General features: G+C 39.8%; 1 protein-coding gene across 2 annotated transcripts in view; it reads right to left on the bottom strand.

Moving 5' to 3' along the window:
- Window positions 1-21891, bottom strand: part of CHRM3 (cholinergic receptor muscarinic 3) — a 265327-nt gene extending 243436 nt beyond the window's left edge. The window contains exon 1 of one of the 2 annotated variants that reach the window (XM_039569951.1): window positions 21657-21891. The gene's annotated coding sequence lies outside the window, so the exon portion shown is untranslated. Of the gene's footprint in view, window positions 1-8727; window positions 8829-21656 lie in introns of those variants that run through there. The other variant, XM_010398918.3, reaches the window with a different exon arrangement.
- Window positions 21892-23561: the final 1670 nt, after the last annotated feature.

Here is a 23561-nt window from a genome sequence, read left to right as displayed (position 1 = left end):
AACTTTGCAGTAGTGTGCCTTGGGTACTCTACATAAGCACAGTATGTATTAATTGAATAGCTCATAGTTCACTTCACGTCCAAGATGAATTTAAAAAACAAATAAAGAATAACTAACTTTTGCAAAATGAGCAGTTTTTAGAAAACGGCAGGTACATTTTACTTTGGGTCAGCTTTAATTTCTGAACAAGCCAGGACACAACACATGTTAACAACTGCCACGCTTTATACAGATAAACACGACTGTGTGAGACAGTGCAGCAGCCCCCATAGTACTCAGACAGAAATTAAAATGTCAATTAAACTGACCTCATTTATTTTCACATTTCCTGACTAAACCTGCCTATTCCTTTCTCTACAAAATTTCCAAATAAGTTGTAAATTTCAATTATTCCAAGAGGTATTTCAGACCAAGAAAGTTTATTAAATTTATATTAGGCCATAAACACAATTGGAGGTACTAAAAAAAAAGAAAAAACAAGCAAAACCTGCAAATACCTCCTCTGCGTTCTAAGCAACAAATGAAACATCTCCTAAATTTATCTTTAAAGATCACCCATAAATTGAAAGTACCACCTTAAAATTACTTCTATGAGCATTCAACTTCAACATAATTTCAAACAAACCCATACAACCACCTTTGAAGATAATTCTAGATGTTGGCCATAGTTTTAGTTGGAGGCTTAGATTTCAATCACTACTTTTCAAGTTTTCCCATGAATATATGCAAGCAGCATGTTTATTATTTCAAAGGAAACTAATCCAATAACATAAAAGCATAAACTTAAAACAAAAAACCACTCGTCTTCTCAATTTAGTGTATTTTATTTCTCAAAAATTCTGCTCACTATTTCTATTCATGTGTATATATTTTAAAGGAAATATGCAGTTTGAAAGCTTTTCAAGAAAAAACACTGGAAATTAAGAGCAAGGCACACTAACAGTTCAAGATGCGTACATGCAAAGATAACCATATGGTGATGTAACCTTTTCTTATGCTTTCAGTCGAATAAACAAAAGGAGTCTACCATAGTCAAGAAGGAAAAAAAGTGGTACTCAGGTCAAGTAAAAATATTTTTTAGAAAAAAAGCCTTCAAAACAAAACATGAGAGACCTTTATGAGTAGGGAACTGCTGAGGAAAAATCTCCAGCTCTTTTCTAATGTGTATTAACAAATGATACCACATATGTGAGGACAGTTTCATCTAGTCCTAAGGAGAGCAGCATACATAAATTGGAGAGAAGTATCTCACAGAGTTTACAATATCGCACCTGTGAATTATGGTTTTAAACTAGCGCTTTTTAAAGGGATATATGAAAGCTTGAGTGCTTTCATAGCATTTCACAACATTTAAGAAATACATATATTGACGAAGCATAATTATGCAAACCATCATACAAAATAAATAAACTAGGTACTTCACAGCACACAAAAAGGTGACAAATTCTCATGTCATAGACAAAAGCTTTGGTAGGAAAACAAAACCCCACATTTTGCATTACGTAGGTATTTCAGGGGAAGAGAAACGAGCAGCGTACATGAAATGATCTCTTTATGGAAGTCGCTATTACAGGTGTCAGTACTGCAACAAAAACCCACAAGCCTGTTAGTGAGAATCATCACAGAGGTGGAAACTTTTAAGTTATACTTTCAAAACCAACTCTTTGTTCATTTGTAACCAGATATTTGATGACCTTCATAGAGATACGCTTGACCTAGCAACAAAATTTCAGTTTAGAAAACTGTATCATGCCTGCAGTTTGAATGCATCCTCACCTATCTTAAACTGGCATATGTGAGAGGTCTGCATGTCCTGTGTGTAGCCTCAGAGACTGCTATGCTTCAGGAGCAAGTGAGATCATCCTTGTAGATTTTAAAGGTTCAGCTATATCAGAAAGCTTTGTGCTTTCAACCATTCCCACAACAGCAGCATTCCTCCTGCATGCTACCATTTCATCTCCTCGACATACATGGGTATTACTAGACTAGCATAATTATGATTGCAGTGTAATTTAGTCCAGTTTGGAAACCAGAATGAGGTAATACTATGGTTCCATAACTATGTTATATTTCATAGAAAACTCTTATTGCAATGATAACAGTATCAGTAATTTCACAAATGCATATCAGAATGGATTATTGAAACATAACTAACAGTATTTGTTGATACACCTTCTTCAGAGTAAGTATATTGCTCACATTACATATTATTTCCTACTCTCTCCAACTCAAAATGGGTTCTGCTAATAATAAAAGCATACATTGCTTAAACCAGCTATGCAAGACAAAAGAATTTAAGCCAATAAATCTTTAGCTCACCTGGTGCAGGTTTTCACTTTTCCAAATGGTAATTATTTTTAAAGAATTTGAAGAAATGGGAGAATTAAAGAGAAAAGGCCCATGACAGAAAATTCAAACCATGTTAAAGGGGGAGTGTCTTCAAAAAATTGAATTTTTTTATTCAGGCTGCCCTAGTACTGGTACTATAGCCCTAAGCTCAAAATAAACCGAACTTTAATCTAGGTATTCTTGCCTTTCAGTCCATCATGCTTTCAGAGTTCAAAATAGCAAAGTAAAAATATGATTTTGGAAAAGATAAACACTTCTCTCAGACTGAGTAAAATTGATGCTAAGGATGAAAACACAACAAACAGACAGCAAACACCACAACATTCTATTTCATGTTTTACATGAATGCTGCAAACCTGAAAGATGTAAGCAGTTGAAACTGCACTAACAATGCTTATATACCTGCATAGTAACAGCTACTAGCTTGTCCTCCTACTGTTTTTTTATATGAATATCAAGAAAAAAAAATTAAGTCCAACATACTAAACTTAATTGGACCCTGTTTCTATAGAGGTGAATTAATTCATTTCTTTTGGCTCTTATAGTGGAAGAATTCAGTGCACATTTCCCTCAAGCATCTTTCTGGGAAAGGACTGGGCACAACATTTGTATCAATTCCAGCGTCATTCATCTCTATTAAGCATCTGATGATCAAAACTATATTCAACTTATTTCTTACAGATCTACACTGGCACCCCATAAAAGGCTATTCAGTATCCAAAGTGACAAACTGGGATCATTATGAGCTTTGTATGATTATTTTATGACTCTCACACCATGGATTAGCATCTCTATTTGGCTGTTATCTCTGTAGCATACTAAACATGCCATGCAATTGCAGGCACCTTCAGCTAAATGCAAATCAAATCCAGGAGTTCAGAAGAGGCACATCAGCAGTTACAACTTCTAGTTTGACAGTAGGCAATAAAAGACAAGATCCTGCAAAAATCTGAGGGTATAAACAAAACGGTATGTTTATAGCACCTAAAGAGTAGTTTTGGCAAGTCCAGAGTTTTTCTAGAAGAGAACAAAAATCAGGTGAAGATGAGGAAAAACACAGCAGACAGTTAGAGGTTTTAGTCAAATGCTTTCTTCATTAGTCGATTCCCACTACAGAAGCCAACAGAGACTTCAAATGGATGAGTGAAGGTTTCCAGCTCCTCAGTCTTCTCTCAGGAAGAAGAGACAAGTGTCTTCTCCCTCCTGTTACCTCAGTGAAATGCTAAGTGTTTTGCAGTCATGCAAAATCATGCATCTCTAAGAAGCAATGAAGCTACAGTGAAGTCTTACAAAAGCAGCTTATAACCCCAAAACTGAACTTAAACTTGAAGGCTCTTTAAGTTTATATTTCAACTCTTCGTTTCACTCATGAAAGTTTCCACTTGTTGCTTAAAATAGCAGACGGAACATTTTTGTTTACTTCCACCCAAGAACAAAATTCCCTGAGATATCAAGGCAATGAAGAATATATGTACATGAGAGAGTGGAACAGCTTCTGGGGCCAAATTAGTCAAGTACTTTGTATATAAAATTAAGTATACCAGGAAGAGCTTTCTGATGTTAATTTTTTGCCTAGTGATAGAAAGTTATTATTGAATGCAAGTTTGATGTTCTTGCAAACATTTACATAAAAAGAATAAGAAAGTTATCTAAGAAATGCAATTACTGTACCTATACTAACCTCTAAGTACGCATATATGCCCAGATAACTCAGCCTTGACTCATTCATCATTTTAAATGTAATTATATAGGACTCAGCAAACAGAGCTCTTTTCTTCCTACTCCCACTTGCTCATCACTTCAAGTTATCATCTGGTCCTATGAACAAAAAATCTTCTCACATAACTATACATGATGACAAGAATTTAGAACTTCTAAAGACATATTACATCTATGTACAAGTAATTAAAACTGAAGAGCAGCTATCATGTATGGACGGCCCTGCCAGACTCCTGCAATATGAAGAAGTAGGGGTGACAGAACTGTGCTTATACACATATTTACATATTTAGTCATTACTCCTAAAAGAAGGTGCCGGTAAACACTCCCAAGAGTATAACCTCTACCACAACTACACATGAAGGGGCTTGCATTGTTGGTTTGGGGTTTTTTTTGTATTTTTTGCTGTGAATTTTGTCAACAAATAATTTGCTTTACTTTATGTCTTGGCGTGACTCAACTTTTAATCCTTTCACACAGCTTTTTATATAAACACACAAGAAACTCAGAAGTATAAAATTTTTTGTCTTTTAAATGAAACTATAAAGCCAACAGATTCAATTTTGCAATTGATTGGTTTCAACCCAAATTACTATTGTTCCAGACTTTTTTAATGGCAAAACAGAGACCACACTGAATCATCATCTGTCAAGAAAATGTTACACTCAACCAGCAGTGAAAAGGCATGTAAATGCCATGTAAATATCTTGAGGTAACTTATATCTGAAAGAAAAGCCCATGCACAGAGTTTACAATTATCACTCAGGCCAAACAGTATCCTCAGAGGCAGCACAGAATTGAACCCATGGGTTCAAGGGTACATTTCTGACTTCCCAAGGACACAGTTGAGACCTTACCTTTCCCTTGGCAGGGCTTTTCTCCAAAGGCTTTGAATGATGAATAGGAACAATGTAAACACAGACACTGTCAGCCCCAGCTGCGTTCCTGTCTTTGCTTCACAGGCAGCCCAGCAAGTCCTGAGGTAGCACCAGGATTCCTGCATTTTATAGCTTTCGGGCAAAGCAGTGGTTACTTGAAAAGCTCAAGACAAAGCATAGCTCTTGGAAGGCTGCTCAGTGGTCAGTGTAGTGATAGCAGGGGATGCAGCTACAGGGCAGCCGTCTCTCAGGTCACTCACATGCAACTCTCCCCTTCATGAGACACAGGCACTGGACCTTCCTGTTGAAGCTATACCATGTGATATGAAATACATGGAGAAAGAAAACACCTGTCTTACAATTAAGACAGAAAGAGAGATGCTTGCTAAGAAACAAAGAGGGATGCAACAGCAAGGCTGCAGTTCTCACTCAGGTATGTGCTAGCTAGTTACAAAAAGTATAACCATGATCTACAAGCAATGCAAACCAGAAAAGTTGTGTGTTTGAGGAAGTCTTCAGGAAAAGGAGAAGTATTCAAGAGTCCTTAGAACAAGACACCTGATGCTACCTTGTATGGCAAATGAATGATCTATCCCAAGCTAATGATTCCCCCTTCTTATCCAGTGATGCGTTTTATTGATGTGCAGGCATTGAGCTAGACTGCTTCTAGGCATTCCTGGTCCAAAGTCTTCTTCTGAGAACACATTCAACTCATAACTTGATCTGCGAAGATGTCCCACTCAGCCCTTGTGCTACTAAGCAAATCTACCCAATCTAAAGAAATCTTTTCACTTTACTTGCTGAGAAAGCAGAACAACTATCTTTTCTGTTTCCTTTTCAGTATTCAACCTGACTGCTTTCTACAGTTAAGAGTAAACTCATAGCAGAAACTCTTCCATTTACCCCAAAAGGGGATTAGGACTTCTTGGAAACATTTTAAAAATAAACAGTTTCCTTACTGTGTTTAAACAATGGTTATTTAAGCCATGAAGTCAAAATGACTCAGAGGAATTGTACTTGTCATTGTACAATTTTTAGCATGATCTACAATGTGACCAGGCAGCAATGACCTGTATTAATCACAGGCCGAAGTATAATTAAGGTAAAATTAATGTACTATGACGGTATGGCAAATGCTGTCCACGTTCTCACCCCTTCTGCTGGCTTGTCAGACTACTGTGCTTCTGGTGGAGAAGTGGTCTGCAACTGATGAACTCGTTTTGCACAGAGCAGACTCAAACAGATTAAAAAAAAAGGGGGAATCATTTGTGTGAGCATACAGAGGAATTCGTTACATACGGATTGTGGCAAAAGCAACAGGGCAGAAGAGCACTGCTAAATCTACCCAATTCCCTGTACAAGAGTTCCCAAATCCACCTACTCACTCTTTTTACTCCAACACACACAAACTCTCCTGTCTCATGCTTATGGTTCTGCTTGCAGTTCATGTTAATGGTGAAACACACCTGCTATACTGACACATTGTACTGGCCAAAGGATTTTTCAGCAACACAGTTTGTGGAAATACTTGACTACTACAGCCTTATAGTTCAGCGAGAAATATACAGCAGCCTCAGAAATAACAAACAGTTTCAAGAAAGAAAGCTGTAACAGGTGGCTGGGAAACTGGAAACACACTTCCAAACTACTTCCTCAAGCTAAACACCCAGAAAAAAACCACAAACATTTGACCCACATCAAGGTCAATGTTTCATGGGATTAGCTGTCACAGATTTATAGCAAATTTTTGGGAGAAGGGGAGTTTTTTATTGAAATAGATTACCAACTCCATATTTCAGGGGACAAAAAAATAAAATACTTGATGACTCAGTAGTAACCATCAGTTTACAAACTCACAAGCACTTTGGGATACAGCTAGTCATGTTAAGATTAAATACAAAGACTTCTGGGAGCCAAATCTTAACATTTCTCCCTCATTGATAAGTGTCTGTGCAAATGCTTATCCATGTCCAAGTCAGGATACATGCTAGGGAACTATTTCACCATCATTTCCCATTATCTCATGCCTGCCATTGCCTCCAGGTTCCCATACCTCACTATCAGACAACTTGCATTGTCTCGTGGAAACCAAAATATCTGTCTAGATTTTCAAGGCATAATGGCAATGCCAAAGTTTGAAAGCACTGCACTTCAGATCTACAAATGACAGAAATTTAAACTTCCCCAGTTCCTCATTGACTAGAGTAATTATAAACTTTAAACTCTCTTGGGTGGCCAGCCTGTCTCTGCAGTAAGATAGCTGTCCTCATCTCCTTTCTCTTAATATTAACTAAACCTGGAGGATTAACAGGAACAGCAAAGGGGAAATCCCATAGCACTAACTCAGTAAAAATTAGACAGTATCACATCCATCTGCTGTCTAAGCTAGAGAGCTTAAAAGTTTTCTTTTCTATTAAGGTAGTAATATAGTTGTTGTGGAACTGCAGAGATTCATAGGTCATGCCTGAAAAATCAGGTAAGTTCCCTCGTCTATAGCTATCTGAGTAATTTTTACTTTGTCAGAAGAGTAAACAAATTCCTCAAGCCAGAGTTATTTCTTTCACATTTCTTATTGAAGTTTTTATGTAATAAAGGCACTTTGTAGCATACAAAGTTTTGAGTATTTCAGCTCAACTCTCATTACAACAGTTTCAAGGAACTCCTGAAATACAGGATTGGCAGCCAAAACTTCTAAATATCAGCAGGGGAATTGACAATTCACTACTTAGACACTTACTTTTCCAGGATGGACTACAACACTAAGCTGACATTTTCAATGACTTTCATCTCAGATAGATCAACAAACAACACAGAAGGAACCAAAAGCGTATAGCATCAAGGGTGTGCAAAAGGAAAACAAAACAGCTGGTACACAAGTCTGCTTACATAGTGCCTTTTTTTTCCCCCTCAAGAGGCCTAAAGAGCTTCAGCTGTGGTTATTTAAAACTCTCAGGGGTGGCAGAAGCTGAGTGCATATAGCTGGTATTCTCTAGATGATTTCAGAGCTGCAAATTGATATAAGTAAATGTGAGCTAACAGGGTGTGGCTAATTCATAACCACTCTGATGCTAGCCCACATTTCTTTACATTAAGCTCATTGGGATAAAATGTCACAATATACTTCTGTGGCTGTTTGCACACGACATTTGCAATTACAGAACTAAAAATAGCCTTTCAGTCAAACATACTGTGCGCATTCAATTTCGTGTCATCTTTTGGTGACAGTACAACTCGTGACCATACATTCCTTATTTCAATCACCTTTTCTTTGCCCATATCTGAAATTTTTGTTTACTTTATATGACCATCAATTTAGGTAAAGTTCAGATAGCTAGCAAACACTCAATAACTATTTTGCTACATGTAGCTCAAAAAAACTTTAATATAGTCATTTATCCATTTTAAAGCATCCTGCATCAGATTTCTGCTGAAGCCATTTTCACATATTTATACAACATTCCAGTGGGCCTAACATTTCACTAAATCCAGATAGTAAGAATTTAGTAGAAAGGGAAAGCCTTGCTACTAAATAACACAGTCAAATAACCTACTAATATCATTGAAACCCCAAGCAGTTTTCAACAGCTTACTGATAAGAGTCACCAGCTGCTCATCTTTTCGTTCAATGTATTACTCAGCTCTCAGTCAGCTCTCTCCAAATATTGTTGAAAAGACAAAATGCCAAAACAACACAAATCCATCATTAATTCTACTACTAATACAGCAATACTATATCAAGGATCTTTCAAACTTACAGGTTGATTCAGAATATGACTCTTACCTTCATATGCACAATACAAGTGGGATTCCTTCTGTAGAACCTCAACTCTTACTCCATGTGTGCCATTTCACTCAAGTTTCTCCCATAGTTCATGGTTTCTTCCGGATTTGAGATCTATTAACAAGCACAATCAAAACCAAAATTTCCTACCCAAGGCTATGAATAAAAAACCTCTATTCTTATGATTTTGTGCTTAACTACCTATTTAGAATATTTATTCCAGTTCCATGATTCTCACTAGTTTTAATATATATGGATCACTGCATCAGAAACAAACTCACAAATAACATATAAACAAGAATATTTGGGAAAATTGCATACAGCTAACGAACAGAAGTAAAGAAAGACACAACCAGAAATTCAAAAGGGAAGTTATAATCCTCAAATGAAAGGTTCTGGTCTGGCTGTACTCTGAACTAGGATCAGAGGAAGAATATTGCTTAAGCTTATCTTCATATGAAAATAGCTACACATTATAGCTTTAATCTCATTTAAATTAATATAATTTAACAGCTGCAAATAGTTTGGGGTTATTTATTTCAATTTATTTTTCTTAAGTTGATTAGGACAGGCCTTGAACTATATTTTGCACACGTACACTCCAAGTACATCATTAGCTAAAACAAGACCAGCTGACCACACACTTCTAACATTCACATTTCTGTTTCAATTTAACTAAGAGACAGTAATATCTTCAGTAGAAAAAAATGGAAAACTCAAAATTGTAAAGAAACACACAAGTAAAACTGACCAGAAAAAAACCCTACACTTTTCCTTGTCTGAGCTTAAAAAAAAAAAAAAAAAAGTAAAAGGGAAGTGAAATACAGGCTGAAGTGAAACCTCAATTTGTTCAAATCCAAAACAAAAAAAAAAACCCCAACCTTTAGTTTAACAGTGTTTGGTGTCACCCCACATTTTTAAGTAAGACAGAAACAGTTAGATGGTGTACACATACCACTACCAAAAGTAAGAACGCTCCTACGTTGCTTCCTCTTTATGTTGTACCTTTTAAGTTTAACCTTCTGCAGGAGGTAGTCAACCATGCCTAGTGAACCTTTCCTGCATTTATTCATTGCTCTTAATCATTAATAATCCAGGACACTTGGCATTAAAGACTGGGGGAGAGGTAGAGGGAGGGAAACAGGAGGGTAAAAGGGAATATCAGCACTACAGTTTTCTAGCAAACACATTCAGGCCCAAGCATAACCTATCATCTTAGTCATCAGACTTCTCAAATGCCCATGAGAAGTGTTTCTTTTTAGTACTTCTGTCAAAAAACAGTATGGTAATTATCTTTCATTCCCTAAACTGACAACACTAACCTGCATCTGGCCATGAGTTAGGTGCAAGACTTTCCACGATCCATGCAAAAATTAAATTACTAATTTAACACTGTAGATTCAAGTCACTTACCAATGAGTCCACAAAGCCTTGCATTTGTTTACTCTCAGAGCAGCAGCAGCAACATTACCAATTGAAAAACCAAGTGAAAGGCCATCAAAAGTTATTTTTATGGTAGTAAACAATAAACATGTAATGGAAAATAACTGCTCAGGCTAAAAAGAAACACGACCGCAGCATCAAAAAACACAATCAATTAAAAAAAAAAAAAATCTGCATATTCAAAGGACCAGTCTGGAAATCCAGGGCTTCAGTACGTCCAGCAATAAGATTCAGAAACACTCTCCTTAATGACATTGCAACACCCAATTCCAACTAGAATCAGAAAGCAGAATCAGAGTCACACAACCACAAAAGGCTGCAGCCCAAGTACTCTCAGTATTCTAGTATTCTTGTTACATAAATCAATATACAATGGAAATAAATGATTACCCATCCCATTATGTGAGCCATAGCAAGGAAAAGTTGCCATCTGATAAAATCAAAAGGATAACATTTTGGGGTTGTGTCTGTTTTGGTTTGGTTTTGTTTTTTTTGTTTTTTTTTGGGGGGGGGATGTTTTTTGGTGAGGGTTGTTGTTTGTTGGGTTTTTTTAAAGGAACCTTTCCTCTCCTTACCTTCTATAAAAACAGTACGACAGCAAAATTTAAGAGAAGAAGAGGCAAGACTGTACAGCTGTTGTAAAAGGAATGCATTATTCCTAGAAACAAACCAATCCACCAAGCAACAACATATCAAGTGGAAAAGGTTGATCATATCTGACACAAAAAAGGATACTGATCACCTGGTATGACTGTACCAAGGAAAGTTTCCAACTGATGTAACAAGGATAATTCCTCCACATGCCAATACTAGCAGGTTGCTAGGTATTGGATATGTAGCTACATTAAAAAGTAATCAGTATGTTAAAATTGTTTCAGTTCCAATATTTTCTTCTGGGAAACAACATAACTGATCATATTTGTCTTTTTATCATATTTGTCTATTTTCTTAGCTTGCAAATATGACAGCAAGTTAAAATTGTGTATATGTACTAAAACTGTGGGAAAGAAATTGGGCAAAATGAGCTTTTTCATATACTATTTTTTTTCAAGTTAACTTGAGATCATATTTGTTTTTCTCCTGATTGTTGCTGTCAGCCTACAAGAGTCACATAATCATCTTTCTTCCATTTCAAGCACTTAAAAGTTTGATTTTACCATAACCATAATTCAAGAGCTGATCCTGGCAGATAACATTGGCAGCAGATTTCAGTGCCCTGAAGAGCTTCAGCATGTAATGCTTCACAAAAGTTCTGCACTCCAAGTACCTATTTAGTGAACCACATTTCTGGATGTCAGACTCAACACACACTTACTTAAATGAGTGGCTGAGAGTTTTTTCGGGTTTTTTCCAACCTAATTCATTTTTTTCCAACCTTGTTCAAGGAAGTGTTTCATACAAATCGACAAAACTAAATCCATGCCTGCTTAGCACTCTGGAAAAAAGTGTCTCTCCAGAATCATGATTTTCATTTAACGTAACATTGTTAACTGGGGAGGAGGCAGGAGAGAAGACTAATATACACTAGTAAAAATCATGTTATCTGTTCAGCTTCAACACATCACAATGAATGCAGACGTGAATACGACAAATGACATTTTTCTTCCCCAAACTGGATGGAAAGGTAAATAGCTTTAAAACTCTCTTCTCTGCAACTTGTAAAAATGTGGTTTTAACAATGGATTGCTTAAGTGGTGCTAACAAGAAACATAGCTCATAAAATATGACCTTTAGAATCATAATCATGAAAATTAGATTTGAATGAATACATCAATGAACTTTCCACCAGGAAAACAAACATCCAATTTTTAGATCACTGGATATGAATCTAAAACTTAGATATCCAACACAAAAAACTCATCAGTTCCCAAAGAGTTTGGACATTAAAGAAATCATCACAATAGTTCCATGTCCAAATTAACATAAATTTGTAACTTATTTTAAGTTCTATCCAGCTCAATATGGAAGTATTCAAACTAACATCACTGCAAAAGAAAATCTAAAATTTCTAGAGACATTGCAGCAGAAAATTATCACATCTTAGTCAGTATTTAAAGACTAACTGAAAGGTTTCTATACATTAAACTAACTTTTTTTTTTTCATTTTTAAATCTTCTACCATTTTTCACAGATGAACAAACCTACTGCTGTATTTATAAACCTTTTGTTGACCCTGGCTGGACACCAGGTGCTCACAAAGCTGCTTTATCACTCCCCTCCTCAACTGGGGAAAGAAAATACAGCAAAAGACTCAAGGGTCAAGATAAGGGCAGGGAGAGACCACGCACTGACTGACATCATGGGCAAAACAGACTCCACTTTGGTAGTAAGTTGGAAAATTTTCCCTTTGAGAATTGGAGTAGGATAATGAGAATTAAACACATATCTAAAAGACAGCTTTTACCTTGATTAGGGTCTGCACTCCGTTCATCACACATTGTCTCTAATGCACCTTCCTCCTCAGGGGCAAGAGCTCCTCACACTCTTCCCCTGTTCCAGCATGGGGTCCCTGCCACAGGAGACAGTCCTCTACCAATTTCACCAAACTGAGTCCTTCCCACAGACTGCACTTCTTCATTAACTGCTTCAACTGTCCCTTGCAAGGTCACAAGCAAACCTGATCCACACTTTCATGACAGAAAACCTGCTCCTCTCCATGGTCCCACAGATCCTGCCAGAAGCCTGCTCTAGCATGAGCTTCACAGAGTCAGAGTCTCCTTCGAGCATCACCTGCTCTGGCACAGGTCTGCTGCATGGGCAGCAGGTGGATATCTGCTCCATCATGGGCCTCCATGAGCTGCAGGGACACAGCTGCTTCACCACGGGCTGCTGGGCAATCTCTGCTCTCCCCCTCCTTCTTCACTGCTCTTGGAACTACAGAGTTGCTGTCCTGCACAGTAACATTTTTCCTCCTTGAATGTGTTATCCCAGAAGTGCTACCACCATCACTGATGGGCTCAGCCTTGGCCATTAGCAGGACTATCTTAGAGCCACCTGGCACTGGCTTCATCTGACATATGAGAAATTTCTAGCAGCCTCACACAGAGCCTGCCCCTGCATCCCTCCCCCCTGCTACCAAAATCCAGCCACAAGAACCCAATAAAACTTTCTTCAATCTTGCTTGCACATTTTTGCCTCTTTAGCATCCCCTTTGGCAAACAAACACAGCTTTCATTGAGCTGAGTGAGAATGAAAATTACTGACTCAGTAGTGAACAGTATAAACACCGTCTGCTGCTTCTGAAAAGTACAGTTCATCTTCACCTTCCATATACTTGCTTTCACAAAACAACTGAATTTTTTGAATGGAGATATGAAACAGGAAGAAAATTAACAGTCACCCATATATTTATTTCAAAGTCTTAGTAGGCATTATGCTTTCCCAGGGAAAGCTGCCTGTGTGACTGAAAACGAAAAACCTGACAATCCAAGGCACATACCCATGACTGTCTATCAACAGGAAAGTCAGACACTGCCTTCAGACTTGTTGATGTATGCCCGTATCATACTGCAGTTTAACACCAAGGAAAAGGAGAACCAATACATGTGCCTAACACATCACCACCAGCCAGTAGCTATTGAACTGCAGTTTCCAGAAATGAGAGCTACAAATTATTCTCTTGCTTTTCTATTTATACTAGTTCCCTCTGCATTGTATAGCAGTATTTTTAGCAACTATTTTCTACAGCACAATCCTTTACCCCTAGAGTTGTAGTTCTATAAGTTTCTCTCTGACACATATTTGCTTCAATGTAGACCTTTCACCAATGTTTGCTCTAAAGCCATTCTTTGTTAGTTTTTTTTTCTACTGTATCCAGACACTAGAGATCAATTTCTTCTGTCTTCCAGAGAAAATCTCGTTTTTTCTTAAGAGAATTCTTTCCATCTCTTTCCACAGAAAATACAAGACAATTTTATACAAAGCAATGATCAGAAAAATAATAATAACACATTTGATATCCAAAAGTCTCCCCTGCAAGCCTCCAAACTAGATTTAAGTCTCCTTGAATTTACCTCAGCAGGTTCAAGCCCAAGATAGGACTCCAAGCCTTCTTTTTTTCCATCTCTCCTTAAGATACACTGCTAAACTGACTTTGATGCTATCTGAGCTATTAGATGTTTTCTGCAATAGATATTTAGAACAATATTTACATAAGTAAATATTCCAAGGATCATTTGTCTTCCAAGAATCCTGGAAGTAAAAGACACTCAGCATTTCTTCACGGTTGTCTCTTGTAATGTTCCTTTAGCCTTTATTGCAGATTTTTCTCTAAGAGTTCCCAGTTAACAAAGCCACAAAGTTAATAAAAGGAAGAACCAAGAGATACAACTTGAAGAGAAATTTAAAACTTTGACTGCTTAAAAATGGTAACTTTGACATTATGCAGAGGGCTCTGAAGGGCTCTCCAAGGAGACGTGTTCTGACAGGACAAGGTTGCAGAGGTGTGCCCTTGCATGCAATTGCATTTTCAGTATTTATCTCCTCCCAATTACTACCTGCAAGGCAAACAGTCCAGCCAGGGTAACCACAGATGGTCTGCTGGGTGGTGGGAGCACTGCATATAAAGAAACATACTTTGATAATACACAGAAGAAGCAGCCTTGACATCCAGTGAAGCACCATTATGAGGCCACCCACTTCATGAGGTGAAGGAAGAATCCACAAAACAACCTGCTCTTCCCAGGAAACCACCATGTCCTTCTTAGGACGTCTACCAAAGGCATTTCTCCCCTCAGCACCTAGGGTCACACTGTTCCATTTTTTCTGGGTCTTTTCCTGTTCGCCCTTCTTTTCTCTGTCCTGTATGTACACAAGAGTCACAGGCTCCCAGGAAACTCTGTTCAGACTTCCCTCTTACAAGCACTGCCCCTCCTTTGACTATCCCCTTCATTTCCCTAATTTACAGTTTTATCATTTGTACCCTTCACCTGTCCTCATACTTTCTTCTCACACAAGCTTTTTTCAACGCAATCAGCATCCTTAGAAGCATAGCTCCCCCTAAAGATTTATAAGCTTTCACTACTTCGAAATCTATCACAGGTAGTAACATTGATCATGGGCTTGCAGTGCAAGACCCTTCCCTTTTATTCCAGTATTCCTCAGGTATTTGGCACTTCCACACCCCTTATGCCTCCTGATTTTTGTGTGTGCACATGTGCAACTTCCCCTGTCTGCCTGTTATCAAGAGAGATGACAAGGTAAAATGCAAATAGCAATCCATTCTGACGAAAAAAATGCTTCAACTGGTGAAAAAGCAGCGATAAAGCACCATCTAATTCTGACTTCATAAATCTGTGTTATTTGCTGTCCAGCTAATCCTGAAACCTGCTTAGGGTTTTCCCGTACATGCACTGTCAGGGCTGAAGAGCCACCATCCTTTGAAAGAAGATGCAGCAGTTTATGTTGAAACATTATTATTCTCAGAGATAAAAATCTCCAGAGCATTCCATGGAATTATGTATTTTTTCTCCGAGGAGACACAGTGTGCTGTAATTATTTTGTTCAAAGCAACTATGCACCTTTGTACAGGAACTGGAGATGATTAATAAGAAGAGAATGCTGAAAATTTTCAAGTTCTGTTCTTTCGTGACAGTTTTGAGTGTTTGCATTACTCCCCTTCTTTTTAAAAAGGAAGTTCCTTAATCCTTCAAATAGTTCTTACAGTTGTGCTTATTACATATTGAGATTGAATTCTCCTACTAATTGTCTGCAGTGAAATTCGAAAGGATTTGTTGCTATAGCAATATTTCATGTTGATTCAGAAATTAATGATAAAAGAAGTGGCAATTAGCACTATTAATTTTTACTAGAGAAACATGGGAAATTGCTAAAAGGCTTCTGGCCAAAAAAAAAAAAAAAAAAAAAAGCAGTAAGATTTTGCATAGGTGACCAATATAGAACGTGCAGCTACAAAAGCAAGCATAATGGATATTTCACGCTTCAGTACATGCAGCATGAATACTGCTGCCTTAATACCTCGAGACAGACTCAGGCTCTGTTGTGTTTCAGGAATTCCCATAAGACCATAGGGATGTGTCTCCTTTCATACATAACAGCACCCTGTGGGACATTACATTAGTATCAGGAAGGGGAATCGAATACCTTTCTCTACAGATTTGACACTGTTCCTTGAGTGTTTTTCAGGGACCTTTCTTTGGCATTTTTAGTGAATGCAAGTATGTTGCTTCAAGATAATGACCTGCTTATTCTCATCCCTGATTAACAGCCATGAAGCAGGTAAGTGTTTTCCAGGTCACACGAAACCAAAAGAGGTAATTAATTTTGTACACCAAGACTGCTATTATCTCACCAAATTATTTGGTTTTGTGGTAGTCCAGGACCTTCTACAAGGTATTTACGGTTTTGGGGTTATTTTAAGACTTGACTTGTTATTTCAATCCTATAAAGGATATAGTGTGGCTCTACGTGACTGTAGTGCAAGGCTGAAGGAAATGGAACACTTTGCTTCTTCAGTACGTATTTAGTGAGATTTTTGTAATGTATGATTTGACAGCCTTAATAATGTATTTCCCACTACTAGAAACCCACGTAATTACTGAACTCGAATTTACTTATTTCATAATGAAATAATGGAGGCTTTTTATAAATCCTTGTGGATGATAGATAGCATGTCTATCATGACAGTTCAAAGCTGTCAGGTTTATTTCCTTTAGATGCTACAGTGGATACCTCAGACTTTCATGCAGGACTGTTGGGAAGCTTTCTTAAAACCCATTAATCCTAGATGCTGGAAGGGTCTTCTCCTGCTTATGAGAAGGACAGACAGGAGTAATGAGGCTGCAAGACAATGTATGTTGTCACGACTTTATACACTTGACCTGAAAAGTTGTCCCGTCGTACTTCGTGGAGCCTTAAAGGTCCAAGAAGAGCCCTCAGCATCTGGCTCCAGTACACCTAATGCTGTCAAGTAAGGTAGTGATGGACAAAATGTTACACACAAACACACCTAGAGCTCAGCACACAAATAATATTGTACAAAGCCCCTTGGCCAACCCCTAGCACCAAGATTAGATTGTTTTCTTTAATAGAAGTGATGTACACACAGAGACATGTCCTGGTAACTTCAAACATCTTTTTTTAATCCCTTCCTTCCAAATTTCTCAGTCATCTATGAACTTATTTATAAGAGGTAAACTTTTGACTTTTTGTATTATAAACCTTTGTATGTCATAATTACCCTTCTTCTGGTGAGAATGAAGGAGGAAAGATTATCATCCAAATAATGTGAGAGATTAACCTTACACATCATCACACAGCCTTCTTATCCAGAGAGGGAAAGGAAAAATATAGAAATACAGAAATATATATCATTATAGAACACAAGTCCATCAACGTGTTGAATGTAACTGGACAATCCTGGAACCCCCCAGTCATATTCACTACCCTCACAAGAACTGTCTACAAACTAGCAGAGCAGCCACAACATCCTGGAGAGCAAGACCAGGCCTAACACCCACAACAGAGAACAGCCACTTTATCAGATGTTTGGTGTGCATGGAACTCTGATACTGTGGCTAAAGTGCTATATTGCACTGGGCTAAATGAACAAAACTTTGAATTTGCTTGCAGGAAATTGTTTTAAATGAAACAGTTAGGTTTTTGTTTACTCTATCTTTAGAAAGAAAGCACAGAAAACACAGAAGGAAAAGTAATGGCATCGACAAGTATCTGCATTTTCTAATCATGCCCAGGAAAACATTTTCTGATAATCCATACTGGAGCTGTACTATTAAGTATTTCTCTGTAACTATCTCCATCAAGATTAATTTAGAGAAATATGAAACAACCTCTAGCTCTCATTTCAGCAACCGATAATTTATCATTTGTAATATAACTGACATCTTTTGTTTTTCCAAATATTTTCCAACCATAGAAAACACTTTGCCTTCAGTCTGTAAACACTTAATAAAGAAACTCACTTAAGCCTTCCCTCCTTTACACCAACAGATGCCTCCAGCATGAAACCACATACTTGGAATATGCGAGGGGGTTAACTGTACATCGTTGCCTATTTTACACACAGTAATTTCAACATTTTACATTCTGGAGAACGTCTTCTCTCTTTGCCCTCACGGAATCTCCTAGCCAGGCTTGCATGGACAAGGTTGTGTTCTGCTGGCACTCAACCAAGGCACAAGAAATAGAAAATGTTGCAGCCTGCTCTTAGCCTCTCTTAAAACAAAAATAAGACATAAACAACTCCTGAGCATGAAGTCTTAATCTAATCACGGCACACCAGGCTTATACTAAATTTATTTATAATGTTTTGCACCCCAACACCATCAGGAACATAGACTCGTACATGCTGCAACACTGTTGGGTGGACTGGGAGGCACAATTTGTGCTTCTAGAGGTGTAGGTGATGGGCACTCTCCCAGCACCTCTGACAGTTTCATGTGTACAGCAGCCATGCAGCTTAGCAGAACTGATATTCTTCAAAAGAAAAAAGACACAGAACAAAGTCACAAAGTAGCAACACTGTTGAAACAGACGACTTTTGGTGTTACCAGGCTCTTTCTTTTCATTCCAAACTGACAGATCCATTTAAACATCTGTTACATATTCACAAACTATGGTACTTAAACACAGATAAGGATACTGAGATAGCATTGCATATCTTCCCCCACATAATCTCTTATACATACTGCTCCTCATTTTAAAGCTTAATTATATATCTTCACTAAAGAGAATCTGCCATTACAGTAAGAGATAAAATAAATATTAGTAAACCTTTCATAATAAATCTTGTTTTGTACTGAACTAAGCAACCATGTAGTTTCATGCACTGAGCAGAGCTTTCGCTGCCTTCAAATATTGCACAGATACTTTTGTCTCATCCTCAGAACACCATCTCCTCTTAATGGCAAACAAGCCGTAATATGATAATGAACAATATTAATTAAGGTCATCCAGATCACTTCAAACATTTTCCTAGTGTCAAGCACCTTTTGCACCCCTTCCTTTTTGAGTCACATAACACTGCGTAAGCACAGTAATTGCTGGCACAAAGTACACAATTAGGCTGTCTGCTGCAATCAAGACTGAGGGAGAATGGAAGATATGAACATAAGAACCATAATGCTGTAGTATTCATGTGGAAGAAATTTCCACATTACTCATCACAAGATTTTCTTTAGCATTCCAGGATTTGACCCTGGAAACATTCATAGCATTAAGACTAAAATCCAAACACTAATTCAAGAAAGGGAGGTTGGTTAGTTTTAGAGCAGTTACTATAGCTTTAGAATGAAGCATGTAGTAAGTGTGACAATTTTTTAGACCAGCTTACAAATTCACCAAGACATTTTACTCCTTAGCACTAATACGTAGAACTGTAATTTAAGGCACCATTGAGCACTGTGTTTATGATGTTTCATATGGTCATGGTTGGTTTCCACCATGAAAACCTCAGAGATTGCTACTCTAAAATATACTAATAAGCTGTTGGATGCAGACTATATTACTACGAGAAAGATGAATTTCTTTTCAGTAACAGAAAGAAAAATGCACTGTACTTGACAATATACAGATATATGATATAAAGTACGCAATCAGCTCCCTTCAGAAAGTTACCATTCATCTACTTGAAAATGAGATGAATTTACACCTCATGACAGTTTCTGTAATAAATTAGGTTAAGTTCTATTTCTTTTGAATTAAACGTAAAAGGATATAAAACTTAATTTCTGGTTTTGATGGCAAAGTATATCAGGTAGAAGACAAGAACTTGCAACATGTTTTGATATAGCTGCCAGCAAATCAGATGAATTTCATACTGGATTATCCCTGGAGAATCTCATTTCTTTGTTACTAAAATCCAACAAAACTGCTACATCTAAAACAGTCCAAGAGAATTGTTTTCAATGCTTCAGCTCAAGTCAACGGATTCTTGTTCCCTCTTGCTGGAGTTACCCTGTTAACATGCACATGACACTGAAATAAAAGCACATTATGTTGAATGAGATTCAGCACTGGAAAATATAGTCTTCACATCGCTCCATAGGACAATAATGTACACATAAAAGCTTCTGGTAGTGGCAGAGCTATTTAAAAAAAAAAAAAACAACAACCCAACGTGGTTTTTTGGGGGTTTCTTTTTTTTTTTTTTTTTTTTTTTTTTTAAGAGAGCACAAAACACACAACATCAGAAAACCCTACAATACTTCTTCCACGCCATGGAAAATTGCTACTGTATGAGCAACCTGCTTGCTTCCAAGCTGAGGCACGTTTCTGAAAGCCACCAAACCAGGCTTCCGTTCCGGAAAAAGCAGTGTTCCCTACTGCAGTCTTGGTCCAAGACAAGTAAGCAAACCAAACAATGCCAGATTAAATAGAGGCAGACAAAATAAAATCAATATATCATTCACTAACTTTGAGGTGTATAGGCAGGTAAACAAACAAACAAACAGTATGAATAATTCAGTCAATGTGGGATGCAAACACAGGAAAATAAATCCCTTGGACAAAAATATCCTCAGGACAGATCCCGGCTTTGGCTTGCTGTTTTTAAAGTTTCTCGACCTGTGTCAGCAATATTGAAGTTATAGTACTTCTGACTGCGACTACTTCTATATATGGTCAGCACAGATATTAGCTGGGATTTGCGTTTTTCCAAAGTAATCCCAGGCAATCAGAAGCCAGTTAATCAGTAAGAAAACCCACACGAGCGGATCCACAGCCCTGCACACGAGTCCATTTGGGTTTCTCTGCCCCGAGACTTAAACAGCGAAGGGAATATGGCTAGTTCTGGTTTTAAGTAAACACTTGGGCTCTGCTTCAGACACTCCTGTGGGTGCGCTGGCAGCGCACACCCTACCCACCGATGCCTTCCCAAACTCCAGCTGCATGACAGCCCGCGCTCCGGTGCGCAGTCCCGAAGAACCTCGTTTGATCCAGAACGGAGCGGACACCGCGCACAGCCGCGGGGACTACAACCACCTGCCCGGGGGGAGGCCGCGCACCGCCGCGCACTCCTCACTGCCCCAGCGGGACCAGCCCGGCAGCGGGCGGCACGTCGAGCCCTGCTCCAGGGCGAGCCGCCACAGGACGGGACGCCGCACCGTGCAGCCGCGATCCCCGACCCCACTGCCCCAGCGGCGCACGGCGGGCGGGCGGCACCGCGCCGCGCTGCTCGAGGGGCGCGGCAGCCCTCGGGAGCGGCCGCTCCTCCGAGTGCCCCCCGGGAGTGGGGCAGCCCCGCCGCGGTACGCGGAGCCCTCCGGCGGCCACCGCCGCTGCCACAGCCTCAGCCCCCCGCCCCGGGCGGGCAGAGGGTTCTGCGGCTCCTCAACCGCTTCGAAGAGGGGACCGTTCGCACAACTTTCCCCGCGGCGAGCTCTGCTGCGCTGCCGGCCCGGGCGGCGCCGCACGCCACTCCCCGCCGCTGACACCCGCACACACAAGAGAGGACAAACAAACAAAAGCCCCTCAGACCCGCCCGAACCGGCGTTTCTCCTCCTTCTTACCTGCCCAGATCCCGGCAACGCCGCACCGCCCGCTCCGCGCCGAGCGCTCCCTGCGGCGCCCAGGTGGCGTTAGGAGCGCGCTTCCCACGGGCGGCGCGCCCCCCGGCGGCCGGAACATCCCCCGCCGGGAGGAGGGCGCTCCGCACCCGCCCGCGACGCCGACACCGCCGCACCTGTGCCCGGGCACCGGCACCGCCCCTTCAGTCCCGGCCCCTGGGTGGGCGGGGGCGAGCCGGGACCACTCACCCCGCGCCCGCCGCCGCCGCCCGCCCCATGCAGCCGCCGCACGAGGGACACCCCGGCTCCGCCGCCCGCCGCGCCGCGCCGCTCATTGGCCCGGCCGCCGTGACCTCACGGGGCCCGCCCCGCCCGCCGACCCCGGCCCGCTGGGTGCCCCGGCGGCACCGCGGGCAGCGCGCTGGCGGCCAACCGGCGGCACCGCCGAGGTGCGAAGCTGGGTGGCCCGACGGCCCGGGGTGACTCTGAGCTGGTGGGACATTGCGGGGGGAGGCGGTGCGCGGGCGGGCGGGGACGAGCGAGAGGGAGTCTGCCCGCAGCCCCGCCCCGGGGTGCAGGGAGTTAAAAGCAGAGGGTTGCCAAAGGCATCCCTCGCCCTTGCCAACAACTTGAAAAGTAGCAAGGACCCACAGAAGATGAGGTTATGCGGGAAAGCCTTCCGTCAGTCTGCGATGGTTCCTTCTCTCCTTTTTTTTTCCTTCCCTCTCCCCCCCTTTTTTTTTTTTAATCTATTTTCATTTGTTTTAATTGAGACATGTGAGCAGCTATCGCTTGAAGATTGTGGTCCGTTTGTGGAGAGTAAATAATGTTCTGTTGCATATTAAATATGCCTCTTAATGAGACATCAACCAAATCACATACCCTCATATAGCTCTGTAATATATATTAATATGGTATTTATTCATTACTATCAACTTTTCAAAAGGTCTGCTTAAAATATTCTCCCCTCTCATCTAATCAGTGCTACAAATTCATAGGAAGCCAAATAATTTATTAATATATGCTTATACTCCATTAAAATGTGTTGTATCAGAAGAATGTAAGAAATCTGCATTTTAAAAGATCCTGTAGAAGTATAACTTAACTGCATCAAACTGAGGTGTCTCACACTGCCGTGTTTCTTCTGTCATAAAAGATTGGTAAATTTAACTTGAAATCATTCAACACAAAAGAAGTTCAGCACTTAGCACTTGTTTTTGCGGGCTGCGTTGCTGGCCGCCACGTTGCTACGGCATAAGGGAGCAGGGTGTGTTCTGCTTGCCTGCTTGTGTATTTCTTGGCTAGGGGTAAGAGAAAAGTTACAAAGTAGTGCTCTGGAGAACATAAAACAACAGTGTATCCTTTCGAGGGCACTAATTCTCTATTAATCGTATCAATAATTTTGCTTAGACTATCTGCTACCTTCAGAACAAAATTTTGAAAACTTGGGGTCTGTCTTGCACCCTATGCGTTCAGTGAGGAGGAATCACCTGCACCCTATGTCCTTACGCCAGAGTTTTCACAGAACATGCCATAGGATCCTTAGTGATGAGTAGCCATGACCAGAGCCTGTGAAAGAATATATAAAATTCCAGGTATCAATTCTCCGCACTAAGAAACAAAAATTGTTAATCTGCTGGTTTTAAATTAATTCAGTGGTAATCCACAACACTCTAAAAATACCTGTGGGATGAAAAAGCAAAAAAATGAGAACTACTCACATATGAAAAAATGAAGATCTCTTGGTGTGCAAAGATTCCCCTGCTTTTGAGCTCTGGGTGTGTTGCTTTACTGCCAAACTATGCTTTTCTTTTTACCTTGCATCTCAAAATAGCATCAGAAAAAGCTCTATCCCGTGTAATAGGAAGCTGGGGTTTTGGCGCAGCTGCGAGCCCCTCTGACTGAGTC

Source organism: Corvus cornix, chromosome 3 (assembly GCF_000738735.6).
Source record: "Corvus cornix cornix isolate S_Up_H32 chromosome 3, ASM73873v5, whole genome shotgun sequence".
In the NCBI taxonomy this organism is placed as follows: Eukaryota; Metazoa; Chordata; class Aves; order Passeriformes; family Corvidae; genus Corvus; species Corvus cornix.
Note: the sequence above shows the minus strand (reverse complement) of the source record. Positions and strands in the feature narration are given on the sequence as shown.